Consider the following 19,317-nt stretch of genomic DNA (forward strand, 5'->3'; position numbering starts at 1 on the left):
ATCTTTGTCAGTTTTGCAAGAAGCTTTCCTTCCCTGTGTCGCCTCTCCCTGTGTTATTGCCGGAAACAGCTTTAACCCATCCACTATTCCTCGTCTCCACATTTTGTTCTCATTATCCCACCTAGCCTCTACATAGAATTTTTCTGCCCTTGTCAATCTTCTGTGAAATCTTTCTTGTCTATGTTTAAGAGCCATCAGGTCCCAAATTGCCAAAGCCTCATATTGTGCCGGTCGAGGAGGTGGTTTCTGCGTACTTAACATCTACCTCAAATTTTCTAACACCTTTTGATTAAACGTTCCATGTTCCGGAAACGCTAGACACCCCTCTTTCTCTGTTAATTTGCGCCATTGTTTTATCCATAAACACGGTGCAACACCCTTTTCCTCCATAACCGTGTAAGCTGGTGTACCCTCAGGTGGTGTAGGTTCCCCATCAGTTGCAACAATATACACATCTCCTTTCAAAGCGCTTTTGAATGCCTTAACAAAATTCATTTTACTTTATATTTAATCAGAAAACGGCTTAGTTCCCAGGACACTCTTCACCTACCCTTTGCTCAACCTATTGCCTCTCACGGACGGCAGCCAATCTGTGCGCGACCCCTCTCGACATCTGACCTGTCTCAGCGCGGCACCACTGACGTCACACTCACACACACTGCAGCTGACAAAGTCTTGCGGCTTGTCCACACCTCGCTAACTCCTTACAACTCATACAAACTAATGCAAATTATTGCTAGCACTTAAATGACAACACAAATCTGCCGGTTTACTACAGGAAGGGTAACACATTTGCTTCAGAACTTTACAGAGATTTCACTTGAAGCCTCGGCCGCTACTCTCTCCTTCTCAGTTCCCTCATACGCAAGCAGAATTCGACCTGCAAATCCTACTCTCGACTTGTCAATGACTCCTTCTAGTGCACTTTAGAACTTGTCAAATCTCCATCGAAGGTTTCACACATGCATCATAACTCGAAACTCGACTTGTCAACCACGCCCGATTGACCTACTAAACCGCACAGATTACAACATAAACCATTTTAGCATCATACTCCGGAGTCTTAGACTTCAATAGGCCCGTATACAACAACCAACCACGTGGATAATTTTGAGCAACAAGCGCTGCATTCACATGAAGTACGCCGACTTCCCTACTCTCATACTGTGGAGTACGCCCACTCCTTTTAAACAACACTTAATTTGGCCTAATCACACTCAAATATTCACAATCACCTGCAAAGTGCATAAGATTTAATAAGCGCAAAATACCCCAACCACACATACTATGGCGCCAAGAACATTCCTAACTCATTTAGGCAGGCTCCGAGATCCCGGGGAAAGCAATGGCGAATCTAGCAACTCATCATCTTTCCAAATTGCATTATCACAAGAAAACAAATTAAACAATGAAACTCCGTCCTAGGGCCCCCAAGGGCCAAACCGTACTCTGCTACCAGAACTGCTAACGCGTCCGTCTATGTTAATTTATACACATCAGGACTCATTTTAGGCCAATGAATCTTTGGGCCCAGTGGTGAGACACCGTAGGACAAGATAACTGATCAAAATATCAATCAATATGTCAATAACATTGTCAACATTTAACACCAAAATATATTCCGCTTTAGGCATTAATAAACATTCGGCGCAACCATGACCTGTCAGTCATGAATAACCACACCTTAATGAAGTTTTATGAGTTTTATTCCCTATTGATTACAATCTAATAGCAAATGCATCAATCTCAAAACCAAGAAACATATAAGCATAGTCACAAGATGACAACCATAATAAGCTTTCAATAATGCAAAGATCAGTAACATAGACGATCAGATGGATATAAGCAAATCGTAATACATCGAACTTTCTAAAGATACTAGTTCAGCATAGCATCACGTCAGTCACATCAGTTTGTCAGTCAAAATGAATGCCTCGTCTAACCTCTAATTAGCATTAGCATGTTGGGCGTCATGCAAAACAATTTTGAACACCAATTTGGAAAACATCTAACTAAGGTCTCTAATCAAAAACATACAGCAGTTGGTACCTAGAAAGAAAAGCAAGTAAGTAGATTTCATTAGCAACGTTTATCATTACCCTCCTCAAGATAGGTCAGCATACAGGATCAGTCTTCGTCTTCAGGACATCAGTTAGATCGCCGTCAGTCTATCTAAGTTAAAAGGCAAAGACACTCTCCTCATAAGGAGAAAAGTGTAAGGGGCAGTCTATGGGCAAGGGTGGTTTTCTCAAAGTCTCAGGTCACCAAATAGAGTGACAGAGTTTCGAGACGCAATCGATATCATTCCCTACCTAATGAGCTGTCTGTTTCCTGTGTCATGGGTTTTTATCCCTTTTTCGTGATTCATTCCCCCAAAATTCTATTGGTCAGTCAATACACACCACCATTGTTAACCTATCAAATTATACATTAAGTAATGCATTTTGTCATTTTTGATAAATTATCATGTTCTAATTGGTCATCATAATTGACGTATTTTCGTAGGTGGCTCATCCGGGGTTACTTCATTGTCTTTGCACGTATCAGGTCAAAAGTTCTCTTCTTCTCGCTCCATCATCCTTGGAAGTGTCCAATAATGTTTCGAAGCACATAACTCTATACTAAAAGCTGCTAGCATGCGGATGGGAAAATATGGCTCTGTTGCAAACTATTGTAGGGAAAAGAACAATCGCTGGGTCATGGTCTTTTGCAAGTCAGCATACTGAAGAGACGGAAAAATACATTTTAATATGAGAGCTACACAGCTTTGCTTGACTCTCGCTAACTTAAAATATACGAGTTCTAATGAATGCAGTTTTATGCGTTTAAATGTGCACAGTTTTAGCAATTTATGAATGATTATTTCTTATAGTTGACATTAGTTTACACACACATAAAATCCTTTATGTTAATGAATATATTTCAATGAATGTTTTATTTAATGCAGCATTGTTAATCATAAGCATTTCACGTCTATAATATGTAATATAAAGCTACGCTCTCTCACTATGATAGAGCACAGCGTGTTAAGCTCTAATTCTGCCCTTCAGGGTCCCCTGGGAAGACATCATCCCCCATACCTGAGCAACGGCCTGTAGTCTGCGTTAGCATCTGTAGCAAAGCATTCGGCAATCAGCATACTGTTGTGGTTCTCTGGCTGGAACTCCCGCTGACGTGTAAGGGACAGGGAAGTGTTTTTATAATAGCTGATGTTCTGAGAAAATGTCCCTACGTAAGGATGTGAGTTTTCTACGAATGTCGTAGACTAAACTTATACCACATTCACCGGCAATGTACCGTGCTGTAGCCTTGGAAGAAGCACAGAGTGAGCAAGAATGTCTTGTTTGAGAACAGAGTGCTGGCCTAGGCATAAACAGTTAGATAAACAGAAAATAAAACAAGACTGTAAAAGTGGCTATTGTCACAATAATAAAATAAAGCCGAATAAAATATATCTAAGTTAGAGTGCACAGCCTACTGTGTTAAAATAACGTGCATGGAGACATAGCTAAAATGGCTACACAACAGGGCATTTGTTGTTTTGGTCTTGTTGACATTAAAGTCTATGTTTTCTAAACCTGGTGTGGATTCCTTTTTTTGTTGTGTTTACACTGTTTTACTCTAGATGTCCTGCACAAATACTTTACACATTGCCTTCAAGTTAAGCCTGACTTCTTTGTGCCAAGCTACCAGAGGGTTTGGGGTTTGCTTCTGCCTTGCCCTGACAAGAACTGTGGTTGCTGATTGACTAGGGCTCACACCCAACAACCCAATTTCTCACACTATGCAGGTACACTCCTACACAAAGGTATTACTGTATTCAAATAGCACTATGAAGTTCAAATAATTGTACAATGTATTACTATGAGGTTTAGAGTATTTGTTAGAAATGGGGTCTTTGGTTGGCAGTCAGGTTACCCCCTGTCCAAGCAAGGACCCTCACTCTAGTCAGGGTAAGTCACACTCAATCCAAATTATCCTGTGCCCACTCTCTGTTAGCTTGGCACTGAGCAGTCAGGCTTAACTTAGAAGGCAATTTCTAAAGTATTTGTGCAATAAATCATACAATACCACAAGACAGCACCACAAAAATACAACACACAGTGTTTAGAAAAAAATATAATATTTATATGGATATTTACAGGTAAAAAACGATCAAAGATGCAATAAGTAAATGTAGAGATATCACTGAAAAGTGATATAAAGGGGGTTATTCTAACTTTGGAGGAGGTGTTAATCCGTCCCAAAAGTGACGGAAAAGTGACGGATTTACCACCAGCCGTATCACGAGTCCATTATATCCTATGGAACTCGTAATACGGCTGGTGGTATATCCGTCACTTTACCGTCACTTTTGGGACGGATTAACACTCCTCCAAAGTTAGAATAACCCCCAAAGTGTCTTAAGTCTTTTTAAAGCAAACAAAGGCCCTCATTCTGACCTTGGCGGGCGGCGGAGGCCGCCCGCCAAAGTCCCGCCGTCAGGTTACCGTTCCGCGGTCGAAAGACCGCGGCGGTAATTCTGATATTCCCGCTGGGCTGGCGGGCGGCCGCCTTCAGGCCGCCCGCCAGCCCAGCGGGAAAGAGGCTTCCACGATGAAGCCGGCTCGGAATCGAGCCGGCGGAGTGAAAGCTGTGCGACGGGTGCAGTTGCACCCGTCGCGTATTTCACTGTCTGCGCAGCAGACAGTGAAATACATTTAGGGGCCCTCTTACGGGGGCCCCTGCAGTGAACCGCCAGTGTTGCCGGTCCGACCGCGGCGTCGGAATGCCCATTGGAGCACCGCCGGCCTGTCGGCGGTGCTCCCGCGGTCCTCCAACCCGGCGGTCATGGACCGCCAGGGTTGGAATGACCACCAAAGTCTCTTTCAAGCACAAAGTACCTGGTTTGCATGAAACATCTCAGCAAAGGGCCGCAGAGGAGGAGTAGCGTGGAAACAAAGGTGTGTGTGTTGACTTCTCAGGCCGCACACAACGATGCGTTGTTTAGTTTCCATGCAGGGATGGCTGCGCATCGATTTCTGGCACTCAGTCATGGATCCTCTTCGGGTTGCAGGGTTTTTAGACGCCCCTGGGTCTGTGCAGGGAATCCTGGGCTTGCGGAGCGAAGTCACAAGCATTGCGTTAATCCGGTGGGCGTTGCGTGGAAGTTTCTTCCGCACGGCAGGTGCTGCTTCAATTTCCCCTCTGGAAGTCGGGCTGCATCATCCCAGGTCGGCTGTACGTCGATCTGGTGGGCCGTGCTTTGATGTTCCGGTCGCAGCACAGGTGCTGCGTCAATCTTCTCCCTGTGAAGTCGCTCTGCGTCACTCCGGTTCCTGCGTGCGGCGAATTTCTCACCGCCAGGCAGGCTGTGCATCGGTTTTGGCAAGCTTTGTGTCGAATTTTCACCGCACAAAGAGTCCAGTTGCAAGAGAGAAGTCTTTTTGGTCCTGAGACTTCAGGGAACAGGAGGCAAGTTCTATCCAAGTCCTTGGAGAGCACTTCTTCACCACAGCCAGAGAGCAGCAAGGCAGCAGGCCAACAGCAAGGTAGCAGTCCTTCACAGAAAGCAGTCAGGTGAGTCCTTTGGGCAGCCAGGCAGTCCTTCTTGGCAGGATGCAGGTTCTGGTTCCAGTTTTCTTCTCCAGGAAGTGTCTGAGTTGGAAGGGGCAGGGGCCCTGTTTAAATACCCAAATGTGCCTTTGAAGTGGGGGAGACTTCAAAGAGTGGCTTAGAAGTGCACCAGGTCCCCTTTCGGTTCCATCCTGTCTGCCAGGGTCCCGGTAGGGGGTGTGGCAGTCCTTTGTGTGAGAGCAGGCCCTCCCTGCCCAGGAAGGCCCATTCAAAATGCATATGTATGTAAGTGAGGCTGAGTATCCATTGTTTAAGATGTGTCTGAGTGAATGCACAAGGAGCTGTGACTAAACCCAGCCAAACGTGAATTGTAAGGCACAGAGAGATTTAAGTGCAGAGAAATGCTCACTTTCTAAAAGTGGCATTTCTAAAATAGTAATATTAAATCTAACTTCACCAGTCATCAGACTTTTATATCACCATTCTGGCCATACTAAATATGACCTTCCTACTCCTTTCAGATCAGCAGCTACCACTCAAACAATGTATGAGGACAGCCCAAATGTTAGCCTATGAAGGGAGCAGGCCTCACAGCAGTTTAAAAACAAATTTGGGAGTTTTACATTAGCAGGACATGTAAACTACATAGGTACATGTCCTGTCTTTTGCCTACACAGCACCCTGCCCTATGGGTTACCTAGGGCATACCTTAGGGGTGTCTTATATGTAGAAAAAGAGGAGGTTTAGACTTGGCAAGTACTTGTAAATGTCAAGTCAAATTGGCAGTGAAATTGCACACACAGGCCTTGCAATGGCAAGACTTGGACAAGGTTAAGGGGCTACATAAGTGGGTGGCACAATCAGTGCTGCAGGCCCACTAGTAGCATTTAATCTAAAGGCCAGGGCACATATAGTGCACATTACTAGGGACTTATAAGTAAATTAAATAGTCCAATTGGGTATGATCCAATGTTACCATGTTTAAAGGGAGAGAGCATATGCACTTTAGCACTGGTTAGCAGTGGTAAAGTGTGTAGAGTCTAAAAACCAGCAAAAACAGTGTCCAAAAAGTGGAGAGAGGCAGGCAAAAAGTTAGGGGTGACCCCCTAAGGATCTCAGGTCTAACAGTACTGTATATATAATTGGGGTTTCCAACAATAAATCACTTTCAATGTCATCCTATATAAATCTGTCATTCAAAAACATACGCATTCTGTGTGCATTTCAACCTTTTTTCAGAACGCCATATTTAAAAAAAAATAAGTTTCCTGTTCTTGTGCACTATGCATTCCAAAATTGGCACTTAAGGTTTTTAGAAGGCGAGGATTCAACAAGTTCACAGCTCTGGAGTTGCAATTGGTTCTACTGACGATTGCTAGTATCGCGCCATTTGGACAGCTTCTCATCTATCCATTCCTTTGTACGTATGGAAATGTGCCTATATTTTTCTTGCTGATTTTTGATTCATCTAGTGTTTAGAATTGCTAAGTTTGCAGTAAGGAGGAACGGTTATTTTTTCAGTCTCGATTCTTTTCATTTCACTTTGTTGAATTATTTAGCAGTGTGTGATCCACTTTAACGGCTAAACGGATTCTTTGAAAGGGATAATGTATAATAATATCTGACAAGCCTCTAGATGGATTGACAGTTCTTGTTTAATTTCGGTTTTATTCATGTGCCGAAGGAGCAAAGAGATCCACATCACTGCAACCGAATCTACGCCAGCGAAAAGAAAAGAAACTCTGTATACATAAAATTATTAAATTCAGTCCAGAAACCAGTAAAAATATTCAACCCACTAATAATCTGTACCTGCTGTAATCTGTAATTCTACATTAAATTCCCACATGATCTTCAAACTATTTTTAGCGAGCGACTTGATATTGACCAAAGCTATACGAAAGCCCATGTTTCTAGGTCTGGTATTAGCCAAGACCTTTTCCCTTGAAGTAAAGTATATATACTATATATTTACATACAAGGACTTGGTCTGCCCTCTTCATCCTCTGGTCTTCTGCAGTGTAATTCTCAACATAAAGTGTGGGCCACATGGACAGCCAATCTCAACTATTTGCTCGCGGGCAATGGGTGGCAGCTTTTGCCTCGTACACACTATGGGCCTCACTTACAAGAAATTAGCGCATCGTGATCGATGTGCCAGTTTTCTTGAGCTGCCCTGCACCCCCCTAACGATGCCATAGGAGCTCTGTATTTACAGTACAGTGCTCCATGATTCACACTTTCCAAAGCTGCGTCGAAAAACTAACGCAGTTGTGGTGCTAAACCGTAGCATTGCTGGGCTAGCATCAACATTTTAATGCTAATCCAGCAATGCTATGGGAGGTCCATTGAAAACAACAGTGTCACTTTACCGCCTGACCTGAGCAGGCCTTAAAAAGATGAAGCTGTGTGGGAGCAGAATGGTGCAGTGAAATCTTGTAGATTTCACTGCACCAATTCTGAGCCCCCTTTTGCTGGGGAACGCCTACCTTGCATACATTGTACCTGGGGGCCGGTATAATGTGGCGCAAGGCTTTACAAACTATGGCCCATATTTATACTTTTTTAGCGCCGCATTTGCATAATTTTCCGACGCAAAACCGGTGCAAACTTACACAATATAGTTGTATTTTGTACATTTGTGCCGCTTTTGCGTCAAAAAATTACGCAAATGCGGCGCTAAAAAAGTATAAATATGGGCCTATGTATGTAACCATTGTGCTAGTTTGTAAATGTGGTCCTTTGTGGGGGACTGTTTGCACTGCTGTAGTGTAAAAATAAATGACGCTAGGGTGGCGCAAGAGGCTTGTAAACGAGCCTCTGTGTACATCGGCACAAAATCTAGTCTCCATCAGTGTCAGGTCTATTGGTGAGATGTGTGGTTTCACTGAAAAATAATTAAATTTTGGCTCTTAGACTATGCTAGTTCTACTTAGGTGAGGCCTCGACAGCTCCTCCAGCCAGCCGTGCATGTGTCACATGTCTTAAAGTAAAACCCATTCACGAACAAAATAGACATTAACAAAGCCCAAATAAATGCCTGCAAGCAACGCTGGTCCTATTGACTTACCCAATACACATACCATATCATATCTCATACATTTGTCACTCCAAAGTGAACCTTTGTTATTCGCATATATATTGTAATCCTCTATTTACTGTTTCTCTAGTAACGTTTGGTATGACCCGCAAGCAGGATCTTTTGAACCTCTTTCTTTTGATTTTCTTTAGCTGTATACTCCAAGGGCACGCGCTCCATCAAGGTTAAGAACTTAAATGCTTTCATAAGTACGGTGCACAGGCTGCCATCTGCCTGCTCGCTTATAACTATGCAAGTAGGCCCTCTGGTGAGACAGAACGCATGGGCAGAGCAGATGGATTTCTGCCTCCCACGCTATGCCAGTGACCTAGTGAAAAGGGTGGCCAGCCTGCTGCTAAGCTTTTGGTGCACTAGTTCTCCCACGACCATATACAATTTAACATAAAAATAAAATGAAACATTTCCGAACATGAAATGCGTGCAGGATCTCGATACACTAATGTCCCTTACATAGATGTAGAAAAACAACACCTACCGTCCCACGCTTCCCTAATGTTATTCGTTATTCATGACTGCCGAATGTCTCACATCAGTCCACACACAAGGAACCTGCTGCAAGAAAAGGCCACGCGCACCTTTGTGCTTGTATCATGTTTACCTCTAATGACCCTGCTTGTAAACCCCAGATAATCTGAGCACCACGTTCATTTGTCATCACACGGAATTCGTGGACGTTATCTGTAAAGACATTAACCGGAATCACAAAAGACAAAAAAACAGGAATTCCAGGTGTCAATGCTCCGTAGTCAACCGCGAATTTAAAATACACAATAAACTCTAAAATCGGAAATGTTCCCACGAATAGGACTATTAGAATGAATGATTTATGATTACTTTTGAATGCACTTTAATGCAGTTGTGCTTTTGTTCTTATAAATCTGAATGAAATGAAAAACAAACTTGAATATACACACAAAGTGCGACATGAAAGTGAACTTGGGCTAGGACAAGTTGCAATGTTTTTTGGCTGACGTTTACTCCATGGATGTACAAGTGCACGCGTTATGTCCATCTTAATCAGGGCCACTGAAATTATGCGATTGTGTGTGTTAGAAATGGGGTCTTTGGTTGGCAGTCAGGTTACCCCCTGTCCAAGCAAGGACCCTCACTCTAGTCAGGGTAAGTCACACACAATCCAAATTATCCTGTGCCCTCCCTCTGGTAGCTTGGCACTGAGCAGTCAGGCTTAACTTAGAAGGCAATGTGTAAAGTATTTGTGCAGTAAATCATACAATAACACAATATAGCACCACAAAAATACACCACACAGTGTTTAGAAAAATATATAATATTTATCTGGATATTTGCAGGTCAAAACGATAAAAAGATGCAATATGAAATTGTAAAGATATCACTGGAAGTGATATAAAGTGTCTTAGGTCTTTAAAAATCAAACAAAGTCTCTTTCAAGCACAAAGTACCTGGTTTGGAGTGAAAAATCTCCACAAAGGGCCACAGAGGAGGAGATGCGTGGAAAATGGTGTGTGACTCGGTTTCTCCCCTTCACACACGGACATGCATCGTTATTTTTCACGTGGGGAAGACATTGCGTCGATTTTCGGCAAGCGGACAGTCACCTCTGTGGGTCGAGGGGTTTTCAGACACCCTGGGGTCTGTGCATGGAATCCTGGGCTTGTTGTCCGGCTGCGCGTCGTTCCGGTGGGCTGTGCGTGGAATTTTCTCCCTCACGGCAGGCGTTGCGTCGATTTCCTCTCTGGAAGTCGGGCGGCGTTGTCCAGGTGGGCCGTGCGTCGAAGTTCCGGTCGCACCGCAGGCGTCGCGTCGATCTTTTACTCGCGGGGTCGAGCTGCGTCTTTCCGGTACGGCGTGCGTCAAATTTTTCGGTGCACAAGGAGTCCAGTTGAAAGATAGAAGTCTTTTTGGTCCTGAGACTTCAGGGAACAGGAGGCAAGCTCTATCCAAGCCCTAGGAGAGCACTTCTGCAGCAGGGCAAGAGTTCAGCAAGGCAGCAGGGCAACAGCAAGGCAGCAGTCCTCTGTAGAAAGCAGTCAGGTGAGTCCTTTAGGCAGCCAGGCAGTTTTTCTTGGCAGGATGCAGGTTCTGGTTTCTTCTCCAGCAAGTGTCTGAGGTGGTAGGGCAGAGGCCCTGTTTTATACCCAAATGTGCCTTTGAAGTGGGGAAGACTTCAAAGAGTGGCTTAGAAGTGCACCAGGTCCCCTTTCAGTTCAATCCTGTCTGCCAGGGTCCCAGTAGGGGGTGTGAGAGTCCTTTGTGTGAGGGCAGGCCCTCCACCCTCCCAGCCCAGGGAGACCCATTCAAAATGCGGATGTATGCAAGTGAGGCTGAGTACCCTGTGTTTGGGGTGTGTCTGAGTGAATGCACAAGGAGCTGTCAACTAAATCCAGCCAGACGTGGATTGTAAGGCACAGAAAGATTTAAGTGCAAAGAAATGCTCACTTTCTAAAAGTGGCATTTCTAGAATAGTATTATTAAATCCAACTTCACCAGTCAGCAGGATTTTATATTACCATTCTGGCCATACTAAATATGACCATCCTACTTGTTAGAAATGGGGTTTTTGGTTGGCAGTCAGGTTGCCCTCTGTCCAAGCAAGAACCCTCACTCTAGTCAGGGTAAGTCACACACAATCCAAAATCAGCCTGTGCTCACCCTCCGGTAGCTTGGCACGAGCAGTCAGGCTTAACTTAGAAGGCAATGTGTAAAGCATTTGTGCAATAAATCATACAACACCATAGCATAACACCACAAAATACACCACACAGTGTTTAGAAAAATATATAATATTTATCTGGGTATCTTCAGGTCAAAACGATCAAAGTTGCAATACGAATTTGTAAGGATATCACTGAAAAGTGATATAAAGTGTCTTAAGTCTTTAGAAAGTAAACAAAGTCTCTTTCAAACACAAAGTACCTGGTTTCTGGTGGAAAATCTCCTCAGAGGGCCACAGGAGAAGAGGTCCATGGAAAACTGATGTGTGCGTCGATTTCTCCTCAGCACACACAGACTTGCGTCGTTATTTTCCACGCGGGCAGTCGTGCGTCGTTTTCCGGCCCGCGGACAGTCTCTTACTGTGGTTTGCGAGGAGTACCAGATGTCCCGGGTCTGTGCGTGGATTTTCCTGCTTGTATTCCGGCTGCGCGTCGTTCTGCGGGGCTGCGCGTCGAAGTTTCGATCTCACGGCAGGAGTCGTGTCGATTTCTCCTGCGGAGTCGGGCGGCATTGTCCTTGCGAGGCCGTGCGTCAAAGTTTTGATCTCACGGCAGGCATCGCGTCGATTTCTCCTGGGAAGTCGGGCGGCGTTGTCCTTGCAAGGCCGTGTGTCAAAGTTTCGATCTCACGGCAGGCGTCGCGTCGATTTCTCCCGGGAAGTCGGGCGGCGTTGTCCTTGCGAGGCCGTGCGTCAAAGTTTCGGTCGTCCCGAGGGCGTCGCGTTGATCAGCGTCGGTGTGCGGCGTTTTTCTTGCCGCGGAACAAGCTGTGCGTCGAAAAGTTCGGCGCACGGAGCGTTCAAGAGGAAGAGAGAAGTCTTTTTGGTCCTGAGACTTCAGGGAACAGGAGGCAAGCTCTATCCAAGCCCTTGGAGAGCCCTTTTACAGCCAGACAAGAGTTCAGCAAGGCAGCAGGCCAACAGCAAGGCAGCAGTCCTTTGTAGAAAAGCAGACAGGTGAGTCCTTTGAGCAGCCAGGCAGTTCAGCAAGGCAGCAGGCCAACAGCAAGGCAGCAGTCCTTTATAGAAAAGCAGACAGGTGAGTCCTTAGAGCAGCCAGGCAGTTCTTCTTGACAGGATGTAGTTTCTGGTTCAGGTTTCTTCTCCAGCAAGTGTCTGATGAGGTAGGGCAGAGGCCCTGTTTTTTTGCTAAGTTGTGCCTTTGAAGTGGGGGTGACTTCAAAGAGTGTCTAAGAAATGCACCAAGCCCCCTTTCAGTTCAATCCTGTCTGCCAGAGACCCAGTAGGGGGTGTGGCTGTCCTTTGTGTGAGGGCAGGCCCTCCACCCTCCCAGCCCAGGAAGACCCATTCAAAATGCAGATGTATGCAAGTGAGGCTGAGTACCCTGTGTTTGGGGTGTGTCTGAGTGAATGCACAAGGAGCTGTCAACTAAACCTAGCCAGACGTGGATTGAAGGGCACAACAAGATTTTAGTGCAAAGAAATGCTCACTTTCTAAAAGTGGCATTTTAGAATAGTAATATTAAATCCGACTTCACCAGTCAGCAGGACTTTATATTACCATTCTGGCCATACTAAATATGACCTTCCTGCTCTTTTCAGATCAGCAGCTGCCACTTCAACAGTGTATGAGGGCAGCCCCAATGTTAGCCTATGAAGGGAGCATGCCTCACAGTAGTGTAAAAACGAATTTAGGAGTTTTACACTACCAGGACATATAACTACACAGGTACATGTCCTGCCTTTTACCTACACAGCACCCTGCTCTAGGGGTTACCTAGGGCACACATTAGGGATGACTTATATGTAGAAAAAGGGGAGTTCTAGGCTTGGCAAGTACTTTTAAATGCCAAGTCGAAGTGGCAGTGAAACTGCACACACAGGCTTTGCAATGGCAGGCCTGAGACAGGGTTAAGGGGCTACTGAAGTGGGTGGCACAACCAGTGCTGCATGCCCACTAGCAGCATTTAATCTACAGGCCCTAGGCACATATAGTGCATTCTACTAGGGACTTATAAGTAAATTAAATAGCCAATCATGGATAAACCAATCAATAGTACCATTTACAAAGAGCATATGCACTTTAGCACTGGTTAGCAGTGGTAAAGTGCCCAGAGGTCAAAACCCAACAACAACAGGTCAGAAAAAATAGGAGGAAGGAGGCAAAAAGTTTGGGGATGACCCTGTCAAAAAGCCAGGTCCAACATGACCCCCTACCAGCCTAAAGCCAGGGGAGAACAATCACTATCCTGATGTACTTCCCTGTTTGAGGCGACAGAACAAGGACCCAGGCCCACAACAGCAGGGGCATGCTCCAGTTCTTCGCCTTCCTGACTCCAATTGGATCCCTCTGTCCATACTCTCAGGGCCCACTAAGCCAACCCATGGGGAACCTTTCTCCTTACCTGCGGATCCCATCTGTGCAGCACCTAACCTTACTTTGCTCACAGATGTATCCCAGGAGCAGGATAGTACCACCATGACCAACACAGTTGTGTTCCCCACTCTACCCCCGGGGTGTGACACTTGTCCCCTCCCCAGGGATAACTCTGTCCACCCGGACAGCAAGCCACAGTGATTACTGACAGCTGCCAGGGATGAGAGCCAGGCCCCAGGCCTCTCAAAGCTCTCCAACCACTGTGGCTGTGGAGAGTGGGGGGCGGTAGCCCCAGGTGCTGGGCACCCTTTAACCACTCTCCCTTCCACCAGGTCAGGGATGACAGCCTGAACCTGATCCTCCCCTCTGGGGCTCTGTACCCTCCCTCCCGGAGCGGTACCCCCAGAGTCCAACATGGACAGGGTGCTTACAGAAGTCGCCCTGTACCATTCCTCCACCAGTGCAGGGCTGTTAACCTGCAACTGGCCCTCCAACCTGGGGTCTGTACCTTCAGGTTGGACTAGGGCCCGGGGTGAGGCTTCCCTCCCCCTGCCCTCCCTTCTGGGGTCCAGCACCCTCCAACTAGGAGTGGCCTCCTCAGAAGACAACATGGCAGGGGCACTGTTATCAGTATCCCCTCCCTCCAGGTCCGGGGGGACACCCTGAACCTGGTCTTCCAGCCCAGGGTCTGTACCCTCAGACTGGATCACTGCCTGGCAAACCAGGACTTTCTGGGAGGCACACCTACCCCCCACCAGGTCAGAGTTTAACCTCTGCACCTGACCATTCAACTCAGAGCCACCACCCTGAAGTTGAACAATTGCCTGGCACGCCAGGACTTCCTGGAGGGCACACTGACCCTCCACCAGGTCAGAGTTTAACCTCTGAACCTGGTTCTCCAACTTAGGGTCACCACCCTGAGGTTGGGCAACTGCCTGGAACACCAGGACTTTCTGGGAGGCACACCTACCTCCCACCAGGTCAGAGTTTAACCTCTGAACCTGGTTCTCCAACCCAGGGTCAGCACCCTGAGGTTGACCAATTGCCTGGCACGCCAGGACTTTCTGGGGGGCACACCTACCCCCCGCGAGGTCAGAGTTTAACCTCTGAACCCGGTTATCTAACCCAGAGTCAGCACCCTGAGGTTGGACAACTGCCTGGTACACCAGGATTTTCTGGGGGGCACTTGTACCCCCCACCAGGTCAGAGTTTATCCTCTGAACCTGGTTAGCCAACCCAGAGTCACCACCCTGAGGTTGAACCATTGCCTGGCAGGCCAGGACTTCCAGGGAGGCACACCTACCTCCCACCAGGTCAGAGTTTAACCTCTGAGCCTGGTTCCCCAACCCAGGGTCACCACCCTGAGGTTGGGCAATTGCCTGGCACGCCAGGACTTTCTGGGGGGCACACCTACCCCCCACCAGGTCAGAGTTTAACCTCTGAACCTGGTCATCCAACCCAGAGTCAACACCCTGAGGTTGGACAACTGCCTGGCATGCCAGGACTTTCTGGGGGGTACACCTACCCCCCACCAGGTCAGAGTTTAACCTCTGAACCTGGCCATCCAACCCAGAGTCAACACCCTGAGGTTGGACAATTGCGTGGCACAGCAGGACTTCTTGGGAGGCACACCTACCTCCCACCAGGTCAGAGTTTAACCTCTGAACCTGGGTATCCAACCCAGAGTCACCACCCTGAGGTTGAATCTTTGCCTGGCATGCCAGGACTTTCTGGGGGGCACACCTACCCCCCAACAGGTCAGAGTTTATCCTCTGACCCTGTTTAGCCAACCCAGAGTCACCACCCTGAGGTTGAACCATTGCCTGGCATACCAGGACTTTCTGGGGGGCACACCTACCCCCCAACAGGTCAGAGTTTATCCTCTGACCATGGTTAGCCAACCCAGAGTCACCACCCTGAGGTTGAACCATTGCCTGGCAGGCCAGGACTTCCAGGGAGGCACACCTACCTCCCACCAGGTCAGAGTTTAACCTCTGAGCCTGGTTCCCCAACCCAGGGTCACCACCCTGAGGTTGGGCAATTGCCTGGCACGCCAGGACTTTCTGGGGGGCACACCTACCCCCCACCAGGTCAGAGTTTAACCTCTGAACCTGGGTATCCAACCCAGAGTCACCACCCTGAGGTTGAATCTTTGCCTGGCATGCCAGGACTTCCTGGGGGGCACTCTCACCCCCCAGAAGGGACACACCGTCCCCAAGGGCCACACAAGAGTCTGGTTGGCGCAGGTCTCCCGACCTCTGCCCATCCGGCAGAGTCTGGGTTTCCCCCAAACCAGAAACGGTTTCACCTGGGTCATTCCTGGGGGGCTCTGCTCTCAGAGCTGACCCCTGACTCTCAAGGTCCTCCACTGGGGTCTGCAACCCCCTCTCAACCCTATGTCTGGACTTCTGCACCCCCTCACTAGGAGGGGTACTGCCAGACACCAGAACTGTTGGGATGCTGGCTACAGTCACCCCCCCAAGTTCTTCTGACACTGCGGGGCTTCCCTCAAAAGGTGGCCCTACGGTACAGGCTAGGCTTCCCTCCTGGTGTTCCCTCATGGAACCCTCTAGGACCTGGGACCTACCTGGGACACTACAATCCTTTCCCACCTCACTCGGTTGGGAACCACCTAGACCACTCCCTTCAGGAGCACCCCCAAATGCCTCTTCAGACTCTCTGGTACTCACCCAGAAGTCTGCCTCCATTGTAAGTTCCCTGAGGTCAGAGAACTCACACTCTACCTGGTGTTGGCGTAGCTCTGGAAAATAAGGACCAGACATATGCTCTCCAGCAATTACATCACTCTGCCCTTCACATGTATTAACCACAGTACCCTTCACCCAACCACCCAGTAACTCAACCTTGGAAAAGCACTCTACCTCACCACCTCACCCTCCTGAGACTGGTGAGACAGTATCTGTCTGTCCCTGACACTCAACCCATACTCTTCTGGGATGTCTCTACACTCTATATCCAGGACGTCCACCAGGGGGGAACCCTTTTCTCTGTCACTCTCTGCTAGAGTCAGTAAAGTGTCCCTCCCCCCAGTAGGAATATGACTCCCTGTGCCAGTTCCCCAATCCTTCTCAGGGACCCTGTGCATAACGGGAACTACCTCATACCCTTGAACCGCCTGGGGTGCGTCAACTCCCTTCTTCAAGTTGGGCACCACATCTCTGGGCTTGTGCCCTTCTTCAGCAGTACTAGATGCAAGATTTTTGCTGCCACCATCTGAACTGGACTCAGCCCTTCCGGCCTCCATTTTCAGCTCTTTACAGCTCAGCTCTTGAGCTGCAATCTTTTCTTCTTCCAGGGCTAAGATTCTTTTTGCCTCAACCCTTGCAAGATACTCCTCTAATTGTTGCTCCTGTCGCCTTTGACCTCGGAGCCATTCATCTATCTCTGGGTCTCTTTCCTCATCTGAGTAGTCTTCCTCCTTATGTGAGCAGTCTTCCACCTCATGTGCGTAGTCCTCCTCCTCATCTGAGGGGTACTTAGTCATTTGGTTTCTTGCTGCCTCACTCTCTGCCCATCTTTCCTCCCCCCAGACTATGTAGTTATGTAGCATCTCCGCTTTAGTAGATCTCCTTGCTACAGGAAGGCCCCATTTTCTGCAAACCTTCCTTAGGTCAGCCTTAGTGAGGTGGTCAGTACGAACAAAGAATGAGTAGGTAAGCAATCCCATTTTGATAAGATCCTACCAGCAAAAAACAAAATCCAAAGTCCAAAATATCAATAGTATATCCAGGAGGACATCAGAGAATCACAAGCCAAAAAAGATGAAAAATCAAGTTGACCTTCAACTGTGGGTAGGTAGTGATATACTTAGCTACTGTATGTCACTGCACAAACACAAGTCCTATCCTCACCGCTGATCACCAATGTTAGAAATGGGGTTTTTGGTTGGCAGTCAGGTTGCCCTATGTCCAAGCAAGAACCCTCACTCTAGTCAGGGTAAGTCACACACAATCCAAAATCAGCCTGTGCTCACCCTCCGGTAGCTTGGCACGAGCAGTCAGGCTTAACTTAGAAGGCAATGTGTAAAGCATTTGTGCAATAAATCATACAACACCATAGCATAACACCACAAAAATACACCACAGTGTTTAGAAAAATATATAATATTTATCTGGGTATCTTCAGGTCAAAACGATCAAAGTTGCAATACGAATTTGTAAGGATATCACTGAAAAGTGATATAAAGTGTCTTAAGTCTTTAGAAAGTAAACAAAGTCTCTTTCAAACACAAAGTACCTGGTTTCTGGTGGAAAATCTCCTCAGAGGGCCACAGGAGAAGAGGTCCGTGGAAAACTGATGTGTGCGTCGATTTCTCCTCAGCACACACAGACTTGCGTCGTTATTTTCCACGCGGGGAGTCGTGCGTCGTTTTCCGGCGCGCGGACAGTTTCTTACTGTGGTTTGCGGGGAGTACCAGATATCCCGGGTCTGTGCGTGGATTTTCCTGCTTGTTTTCCGGCTGCGCGTCGTTCTGCGGGGCTGCGCGTCGAAGTTTCGATCTCACGGCAGGCGTCGCGTCGATTTCTCCTGCGGAGTCGGGCGCCGTTGTCCTTGCGAGGCCGTGCGTCGAAGTTTTGATCTCACGGCAGGCGTCGCGTCGATTTCTCCTGGGAAGTCGGGCGGCGTTGTCCTTGCGAGGCCGTGCATCAAAGTTTTGATCTCACGGCAGGCGTCGCGTCGATTTCTCCCGGGAAGTCAGGCGGCGTTGTCCTTGCGAGGCCGTGCGTCAAAGTTTCGGTCGTCCCGAGGGCGTCGCGTTGATCAGCGTCGGTGTGCGGCGTTTTTCTTGCCGCGGAACAAGCTGTGCATCGAAAAGTTCGGCGCACAGAGCGTCCAAGAGGAAGAGAGAAGTCTTTTTGGTCCTGAGACTTCAGGGAACAGGAGGCAAGCTCTATCCAAGCCCTTGGAGAGCACTTTTACAGCCAGACAAGAGTTCAGCAAGGCAGCAGGCCAAAAGCAAGGCAGCAGTCCTTTGTGGAAAAGCAGACAGGTGAGTCCTTTGAGCAGCCAGGCAGTTCAGCAAGGCAGCAGGCCAACAGCAAGGCAGCAGTCCTTTGTAGGAAAGCAGACAGGTGAGTCCTTTGAACAGCCAGGCAGTTCTTCTTGGCAGGATGTAGTTTCTGGTTCAGGTTTCTTCTCCAGCAAGTGTCTGATGAGGTAGGGCAGAGGCCCTGTTTTATACTAAGTTGTGCCTTTGAAGCGGGGGTGACTTCAAAGAGCGTCTAAGAAATGCACCAAGCCCCCTTTCAGTTCAACCCTGTCTGCCAGAGCCCCAGAAGGGGATGTGGCAGCCCTTTGTGTGAGGGCAAGCCCTCCACCCCCCCAGCCCAGGAAGACCCATTCAAAATGCAGATGTATGCAAGTGAGGCTGAGTACCCTGTGTTTGGGGTGTGTCTGAGTGAATGCACAAGGAGCTGTCAACTAAACCTAGCCAGACGTGGATTGAAGGGCACAACAAGATTTTAGTGCAAAGAAATGCTCACTTTCTAAAAGTGCCATTTTTAGAATAGTAATATTAAATCCGACTTCACCAGTCAGCAGGACTTTATATTACCATTCTGGCCATACTAAATATGTCCTCACAGTAGTGTAAAAACTAATTTAGGAGTTT

At 47.5% G+C, this 19,317-nt stretch overlaps 1 protein-coding gene across 5 annotated transcripts in view; it reads left to right on the plus strand.

The window, feature by feature from the left end:
• The window catches only part of SGCZ (sarcoglycan zeta), a 4,310,842-nt gene that overhangs the window by 1,325,236 nt on the left and 2,966,289 nt on the right, over positions 1–19,317 (plus strand). The gene's annotated exons all lie outside the window — the stretch shown is intronic.

Source organism: Pleurodeles waltl, chromosome 1_2, assembly GCF_031143425.1.
Source record: "Pleurodeles waltl isolate 20211129_DDA chromosome 1_2, aPleWal1.hap1.20221129, whole genome shotgun sequence".
NCBI classification, from domain to species: domain Eukaryota; kingdom Metazoa; phylum Chordata; class Amphibia; order Caudata; family Salamandridae; genus Pleurodeles; species Pleurodeles waltl.